Source organism: Chenopodium album, chromosome 6 (assembly GCF_948465745.1).
Source record: "Chenopodium album chromosome 6, dcCheAlbu1.1, whole genome shotgun sequence".
Classification (NCBI taxonomy): Eukaryota; Viridiplantae; Streptophyta; class Magnoliopsida; order Caryophyllales; family Amaranthaceae; genus Chenopodium; species Chenopodium album.
In genome coordinates, this window is record NC_137839.1 from 13,188,061 (window position 1) to 13,197,013 (window position 8,953).

An 8,953-nucleotide genomic window follows, 5' to 3' on the forward strand; every position below is an offset into this window, starting at 1 on the left:
TTTAATATTAAATATGATTCATGCGATGCTTCCTATTTTCTTCCTAATATTTATTCATGTTAGTATCATGTTAGGGTTAAAGATTTGATTTTTATTGCTTAGTGACATGATAGGGTTTGTTATTAATCTTGTTAGTATCATGCCTAGGATCTTGCTATTAATATTATGCTTTAATATTAACATGAACATGATTAAAATTTTAATTGTTATAATTTATGATGATTGTGAATATTATTATGATTATAATTTATTTTTTTGATGATGATTTATTATTATGTTGCTTGATTATTTTATATTCTTTATTGCTTGATCACCTTTTATTGCATGTTAAAGGGAATTCGTACTTGCAATCGCGCTTAATAAGATAATTAATAATCTTTTTAGGGTAAATTGTGATTATAATTTCAAGTGATCGCCAATAATAGTTTATGTGTGCATTAATATTCAACCAACATAGATTAAACAGGTTTAGGGTAATTCTATTGATTGCATGTTAGTCAGAAAGCGCACATGAATACGAGCAGAATAAAGTAGAGGCCTATTATTAGGGCAGGTTCAATCTCTTTTAGGTTGGATTTGTACCATCATCCCCAAACCCTTATTTGGTTCATGACCTTATGGAGTTGACGATCTCTTGGATCGTTAAGGGGTGTAACCTTCACCTCGTGAACGGTTTACAAGTTCCTTAAAAACTTGTTGGCGACTCTTTTTGCTCTATCTTCTTCCCTTTTGGACGCCACCGTACTTTAGTGTATGATCACAGTGGGGTTCAAGCTAGTGGGATTTTAAAGGCTTGAAACTATTCCCTACAATAACCAAGCAAATACCAACCAAAGGTTTCAAATCCACTATAGAGAGCAACTCTATCTTACCACATTCCCGTGAACTAAGGCTTCATGGACCCCTAAAAGTTCTTAAACCGGCTACCTTAGCATATAATATCCTAGAGTCAACCAATGACACTCTCAAATCGTGCATACATTCACCACTTAGGAAGAAAAACATTCAAGAATACAAGTCCAAAACAAAATGTCCAAAATAAGAACAAACAAAACACAACTTGCCAAAATTACCTTGAAAATAAACCAAAATCTTTTTGGATTTTTCAAAATATAAGAAAAGACATGGAAATGCATATACTCAAGTGCATGGCATAAATGAATCAACATCCCACCAAAGCATGATAGAATACCCTCCCCCAAGCTTGAATGAGACAATATACTCAAACATAAACCAAAAAATCCATGGGAGGGGAAAAGAAAGAAATCAATCCAACAAACCAACACACGTCCAACGAGTCACCAACCATTAGAGAAAGAGCTAAGAAAGATATTACCGGATATTGGTGGGTGTAAATACCCGCAAATGACCCAATTTAACCTTTCAAAGCCGATTTCCTCTTGAATTGAATCTCGATTTCCATATGCTAGGCAAAAATAGGCATCAAACTTCCTTGATTCTTGATCCGAACCAATGCATAAGAGTATATCAAGTAATGTACCTAGCAAGGGACACACAAACATTTCCATGAGAGAAAATCTAATCTAAAAAGAAAAGAAAATGAAAGCAATGAAAAGCTCGGGTTACTTCCCGAGAAAGGCTTGTTTAACGTCCAAGAGAGATCGCTCTAATAAATAATATTGCAACGAACGCAAGAGCTTATTAAATGCACTACTACACATTTCATAAGATAAATAGTAGGCAAATGACGGAAGGAGAACGTGCAACAAGATTATTGCACGTAATTGAGGAGGAAGATGCCAAAAGAAAGAAGAAAAATCAAAAGAAAAATCAAGAAAATAAGAAGAGAAAGAAGAATAAAAATAAGGCAAACTCTCCTCAAAATATTTTTGGGTGGCACAATCACCCATTTCCTCAACAATGGGAGGATGAGAAGGAAGAGTCTCATCAAAGAAGAGAGGATCCTCAATAGGCTCTTTGACAAAAGAGGGAAGGAACATAGGATAGTAGGGGATGTGGTCAAATTTCCTCGAAAAAGGGACATGAGGAAGGGGAGGAGAAACAATGGTCTCACAAAGCCTCACATCACCAATGAGGGCATGAAAATCAATCATAGAATCCTCAAAAGAACACTCATGACTCACATTTCCCTCAAACAAAAACTCTCAACCTCATCCTCCTCTCTATCACAACGATGCACAACCACTCCCTCAAGATCCTCAAAGCCTAGAGTCTCTAACCCATGCATGAAAGGATAAAGGTTTCTCTCAAACTCATCCCTTTCCCATGAAGCATTGCCAATGAACTCTCTCAAAAGGCTATAATGCTTTGTTACTCCTTCAACGAATATACTAGAAATAGCCTCAAAAGAGTCCAAAGACTCATGGATAGAAGGGTAACAAACATGCAAAGTAGACTCATCAAGATGGGGAAGTGGGTTGGAATCCTCAAAATCGACATTTTCTTCATTCTCAACTCTTCCACCATCAATCAAGGGACTCTCAATCTCTCTTGATTGCTCAAACTCATCATCATCATCCTCATGAACTCCCTCATTCAAAATGGAAGATGGCTCACTAACATCCTCACCAAGGGAAGCTCTGAAAGGGGGTAAATAAGGGGAAGGATGGCACTCAAGCTCAAAAGGGGAATGAAAAGGATTAAAATCCTCACAAATCCTCTCATCACAAGAAAATCTCCCCTCACCTTCACACCCTTGGCCCACATCATCCTCAAAAACACTCTCACACTCCAAATGAGGTGCCTCACATCCATTTACATCAACCATAGCACTCATCACTTGTGCAAGCCTCACTTCTCTCAATTTTTGTTCCTCTTGAAGCTCTTGGAGTTGTTGGGTGAGATATTGCATTTGAGAAAGAATTTAGGCATCAATGTTATCGGGTTGAGGTTCATGATCAAAATAAAATTGCATATTATCAAAATTAGCACAAACCTCATCATAATGAGCATAAGAGGGAAAGGGATCAACATGCATATTTGGATCATCACAAGGCACATTAGAAGTATCAAGAGAATTCATGCAAAAATTAGAAGAATCTTGACATTGAGAATCAAAACAAGAAACATGACTTTCTCTATCATAAGAATCTCTAGCAAGCCAAGTGAAGAAATTCCACATCATGCATAGACAAATGACGGAATCTACCATTATACATGTCCTCAACCATTCCCCTAGTATACTCATTCATGCCCCAATAAGCTATACCACAAGCATCACTAAGAGAACACCCATGGTAACTAAGGAAACCATCCAGTCTTTCAAAGTAAGCATAAAAGGTTTCATCATCAAATTGAGGAAAAGATAAGTATGCCATTTTTATACAAAAAAAAAAAAAGAAAAGCAAACAAAAGTCAAATAATATACAAAAACCTAGATAATCTAATCAACACAAACTAATGAACGCCTTAGTCCCCGGCAACGGCGCCAAAATTTGATAAGGATGAGAGTAGGTCGTTGGGACTACTAACCTTAATCAAATTAGAAATTTATAATCCTAAACTACCCTAATACAAGTATAGGGGTAAGTAAAGGGTCAAACCCAAAAGGACTAAGTGTATCAATCTATGCTAATTAGACTACTAGGAAAGCTTGTGAGATAGAGAGAGGTTAAACTAAACACAACTAAGAACAAACAACTAAAACTAGGGAAAGTGGAATCCAATTACATCAATGCATTCAACAACATCATACAATTAGATGAAGATGACCTTGATTAGGAACAATCAACACATTTAACTCACTCTCGCACAATTAAGCATGTTAATTATCCTACTAGACTAATTCACTCTCGTGCAACTAGCCTAGCAAAGGTATGGGAGAATTTAGGGCTCTCAACCAACTCACTCTCGTGCAATTGATTGAAAACACAATTAAGAACATAGAACAAATTAGCTAGAAAGATTCTAATCCATAAAAGCATCATCCATACACAATAATCAAGAAACAATGTCATACTAATCACAATAAATCATTCAATTTATTAACATAACCTTCATCCATTTCCCTAGAACAAAATCTAAGCTAACATAATGAACAAAAACATGAAAAACAAGGCAAAGCAAGAATAAAAGTAAGAATCAAACAACTAAACTAATTAATCTACTCAAATCAACAAATAAATAAGCAAAAACCATAATAAATGAAAGCAATAAAGGTGAGAGAAAGTTAGGAAGACTCATTGAATAAATGAGAAGAAAAATCCACAAAAATGCTTCTTCAAAATCCCAAAACTCCATGAAAAATCCAAGCTTTCTCTCTCTAAACTACTCCTAAACTCGAGAGAGAGGATCTTAATCTAACTCTAAGAGAGAGAAAAATTAAATAGCTAAACTACTCTAATCTAGGGTAAATTAAAATGTTAAGTGTTCTTTTTGAAAATAACCCCAAAGGGGTATTTATAATACAAGCTAAAATAATATAAAAGAAATTAAAAAGAAAATAAAACTAAACTAAAACAATTAAAATAACTAAAATAAAAACCAAAAAAAAACAAAACCAAAAATAAAATAAAATAAAAGGAAAATGAAAAGAAAAATGAAAAACCCAAAACCCACTAATTTCCCCCTAAAACCACAAAACAATCAGACCCCCTAAACTCCTTTCACTTTCGAATTTCCCTGCTCCAATTCAAGCACCCATTCACGCATCATCCCAAACAACCATCATCACCGTTCATCAGCATCATCGTCATCTAGCATCCAAAATCGTGGCCATCCAATTCTCATTAAAAATCACGTGAATAGCTCGTGATTGACCCACAATTGCGCGCCCACAAAGACATTGCGCAGAGGTCGCACAATAGCTACTGCCTCAACTCTGATTTTGGACTTCAATTGTGTGCGCCTTCTGACAGGGCTGCGCGGCCGCAAAGGTTTGGGTAGCTGCAATTGGCGTATTCGGGGGTTCGATTGAAGCGGCTTCTCTGATTGGATCCCAACTAACGTATATTCTACAATAATCCCAACTATTAGGTCAGTTTTCCTCCAGCAATCCCAAACCGGTCAACAAAAGTCAACAACCTATTATTGTAGGTTGTTTGACACGTGTCAGTGTGTGAGTGGTTAAAAAAAATACAAAAAAAAAAAGAAAACCAAAAAAAAAAATCAGGCAGCTAACCCTAACCACCACCTCCACCTCTTGGCGCCCAACCACCACCTCCAGCCCTAACCACCACCTCCACCTCCTGCCGCCCAACCCTAAAACACCACATTCTCCAGCCACCCAAGCCGGAAATGACTACCACGACCAGTCGCACCCCCGAAACACCACCTAAATCGCACCAGCATCACCCACGACCAGCTGCACCCCCGAAACACCACCTAAATCGCACTAGCAGCAACCACGACCAGCCGCACCCCAAAACCCTTGCCCGTGAAACCACCAGCAGCCCCAAATCGCACCAAATCGCTCCGAAACCCTTGCCAGTGAACTAATTGGAGCTTGAATCCGCGACACCTCGCCGGAAACCACTCCTCACGACGCCGTTGCTTTCAATTCGTCAAGCCCTGAATCCGCGAGATCGAAGGCGGTGGTCGGATGTTAGCTACGGGGCTGGGGTTCGGGATGGTCGATCTCCAGGTGATCGGATTTGCGAGTGAAGGGGTGGTTGTCGTGGCTGAAGGAGGAGGGGGTGGCTGTCAAGGCTGATGAGCGTATTTTTTTTTTCTTTTTTTTATTTTGTTAAATTAAGCCGATTATGTGCTGACATGTGGCATTTAAAAAAAAAAAAAAAAGTTTACCATTTCAGCAGGTAACCGGTTTTGGGGACTGCTAGAGGAAAACTGACCTAATAGTTTGGATTATTGTAGAATAAACGTTATTTGGGATTACTGTAGGTAAATCGCCCATAGTTGGAATTTTTTTTTTTGACAAAATAGTTGGGATTATTAAAGTGTATTTTTCCAAAAAAAAGGAAGCTTGCTGCAATGAGAATGCGGGGCTGGCATAAGTACTAACTGGAATACCACAATAGCAGTTTTGACCCGTCAAGAATACTACTAAATCAATGCATCCCTAACACACGACATAAATTAGAAATAAACAGTAACACTAATTTTCAATTAAAAACCCTAATTTATGACAATACAAAAACCCAACAATTTAACATGCAATTTCATTAACTAAAACAACCTACCTTCCTCTAAATTAGGTAAATGAGTGTCTTTGCTACATGTTGAGCTAAACAATGTAGTTTTCCTTTTTCATTGGAGAGAAATAATTGAGGCTTGGTTGGAAGAATAGAGGAGATGAAGTTCAATTGAAGGGAAAAAAAAAATAAGAAAGGGCCTTAATATGATCACGTGAGAGGTCAACGCCGGAAAACCAAGTCAATGACCTGAAACCACCTTATTAAGGTGTTATCTTACAAAATATATAATTTGGTTTAGATGTGTTTTTGAAAAAAAAAAGAAAAAGAAAAAGAAAAATGTTTTAAAAGGTACAAGTATATTCTTACAAAATTTATTAAAATATTGTATGATTTATATATAGTAATGATATGTGTTACACATTTCGTCATTTGGGCCAAAAAGTTTATCCCAAATTCAATCAACAACCTAGGGAATTACCCATACACAAAACTAGTATTTTTATAATACTAACTTTCTATTGATTTTACTTAAGCGTTAAGAAATAGATTATTTAAGGTCAAAACCAAGAATAGGGTACAAGTATTAAAAAAACAGAGGAAACATAGAAAACAAAATTTTAAGGACGGTAACAATTATATATTCTTTTATTTCATTGTATTTTAAGCAGGTAAAAAAAAAAAAAAAAAAAAAAAAAAAAAAAAAAAAAAAAAAAAAAAAAAAAACCTTTTATTTTGCATAAATTATAATAAAAAAAAAAAGTTTTAAGTTGGTTAGTAGCATAGAGTAGCTACCAACACCCTTAAAACTATATTACTGATGTACTTAGCAACTGAGATTGTTCCCAGGAGAAACACCAAAATGAGTACAATAAAGTCTACAGTACTAAATCCGAGCATTGACAGCAGGCGTATTACCACCATTACATTCGATGCTATTTGTTATGGGTAATTTTTAGGCTCGTCTCGACGCACGACAAGACGCACGACAAAATGGACGATAAGCAGCGAACGCAACAGATTTTCCTTAAAACACGGATTGACCAAGTCTCAAGGGATATTCAGTCAAGTAGTTTGTTTCTCCAGATTCAAAGGTATTTCCTCCAAGATATTTGTCAAATAGAAAACAGATAAGCTCGAGACCAAGTCAAGGAATGGCCTCCTATTTTCAAGGGAGACGGTGGACACCTCCAACGGCTCTTTGGCTAGCTCGATTAACCTAATATGTTTTAATATAAATAGCTTATTATTTGTAACAATTACATACACCTTACTTACGGTTCTCTAGTATCTCAGCTCTGAAAGCTCTCACAAACATTGTAATCATCAATTTCCCATAGTGAATCGGTGGTCTTGCACCCACCCACAGTTTTTCCCGCATTTGGTTTTTTGCGTCATCAAGTACCTTGTCTCTTATTGCTTTCATTTACGTTTTTTATATCTTACAACTCTAGACGTCGTACGTCCCAGCCTTAGGTCTCCCTTTGGAAAAATTTGGCATAAACAATTTGGCGCCCACCGTGGGGACAACGACTAGATAAACCTCAAAAAATTCCAAAAACAACCGATTTTCCTAACAGGTCATCCCGTCACCATGGTTTCATCCGAAGAAAACATGACGATTGAGCAACTCATGGAGCAGGTCCGCAAGACGCGAGAGGAGCTCGAGCAGCAGAAGGCAGAGAACGCCAGAATCGCTGAAGAAAGTCAGAAGACCGCAGAGACGCTAAGGATGGAGTTGGATTCTGTCCGCAGCAATAGGCCCCGTCGCCGTCGCAATACTGAAGATGTCTCCACCATGATGGATCTAGACTCCGAGGAAGATGCTTAAGCCAAAGAGGAAGAAGAAGACTTCGACGACCGAGAAATGGAAGGCGGACCAGATCCGACATCCCAGAGGTTGAGCAAGATTGAGGCCCAGAACGCCAAGTTGCTCCGCTTGTTGAAGAGGCTGCCAGGAGCGCCCGTGCCAACAATTACTGAGGATGCAGACGGTTTTGCTGCATTGCCGTTCGTGGAAGAGATTGCAATGGCAGACATCCCCAGAAGGCTCAACATTCCTCCTCCAGCGTCGCTCTATGATGGAAGCACCTGCCCGTTAAAGCATGTCAATCATTACAAGCAGCGAATGTGGCAGTACTCCATCCCCCGCAACCTGCTCGAGCCAGTCCTGTGCAAATCTTTCGGAGCTACCCTTACAGGGCCTGCCCTTGAATGGATGTGTGATATTAAACGCGGTTCTATTGCTAACTTTCAAAATTTGTGTAACAGGTTCTATAGTAAATTCAATAACACTTTCAAAGTTGAAAAGCAAACCAGCGAGCTCTACCGCGTCGTGCAAACACATGGCGAATCTATCAAGTCTTACTTCAGCAGGTTCAACAAGGAAATGATCGGCATCAAAGGGTACGACGTCCGTACAGCCATAGAAGCTTTCAAGAGAGGACTGACAGACGACTCGGAGCTGTACAAAGAGCTGACCAAATATCCATGCACGACCTTCGAAGAAGTCAGGACTCGCGCCCTAGCACAGATGCGGTTGGAGGACGACCTCGCCATTCGAAAAGGCTTCCAGCCCTCGCTATTCCCTAGCAACAACAGAGTTACTAGGAGGTCCAACGACAAGAAAAACTGGCGTCGTAGACCCTATGACAGGCCAGGTCAGGTAAATGCAGTGAATAATGTTAAAACTAACGTCGCTCAAAGTTCTGTCGATAGGTCCCAGAAGCAAGATGCCGACGCATACCCCGACATTGCTGATCTGAGTATAGCTTCTGCGTCGACATCGGGGGCGTGGTGAATGCCCTGCACTCTCTAGGAAATGTCGCCCGTTGGCCAAGTAAGAGCGATAGGCCGGACGAGGGAAAAGACAAAACCAAGTG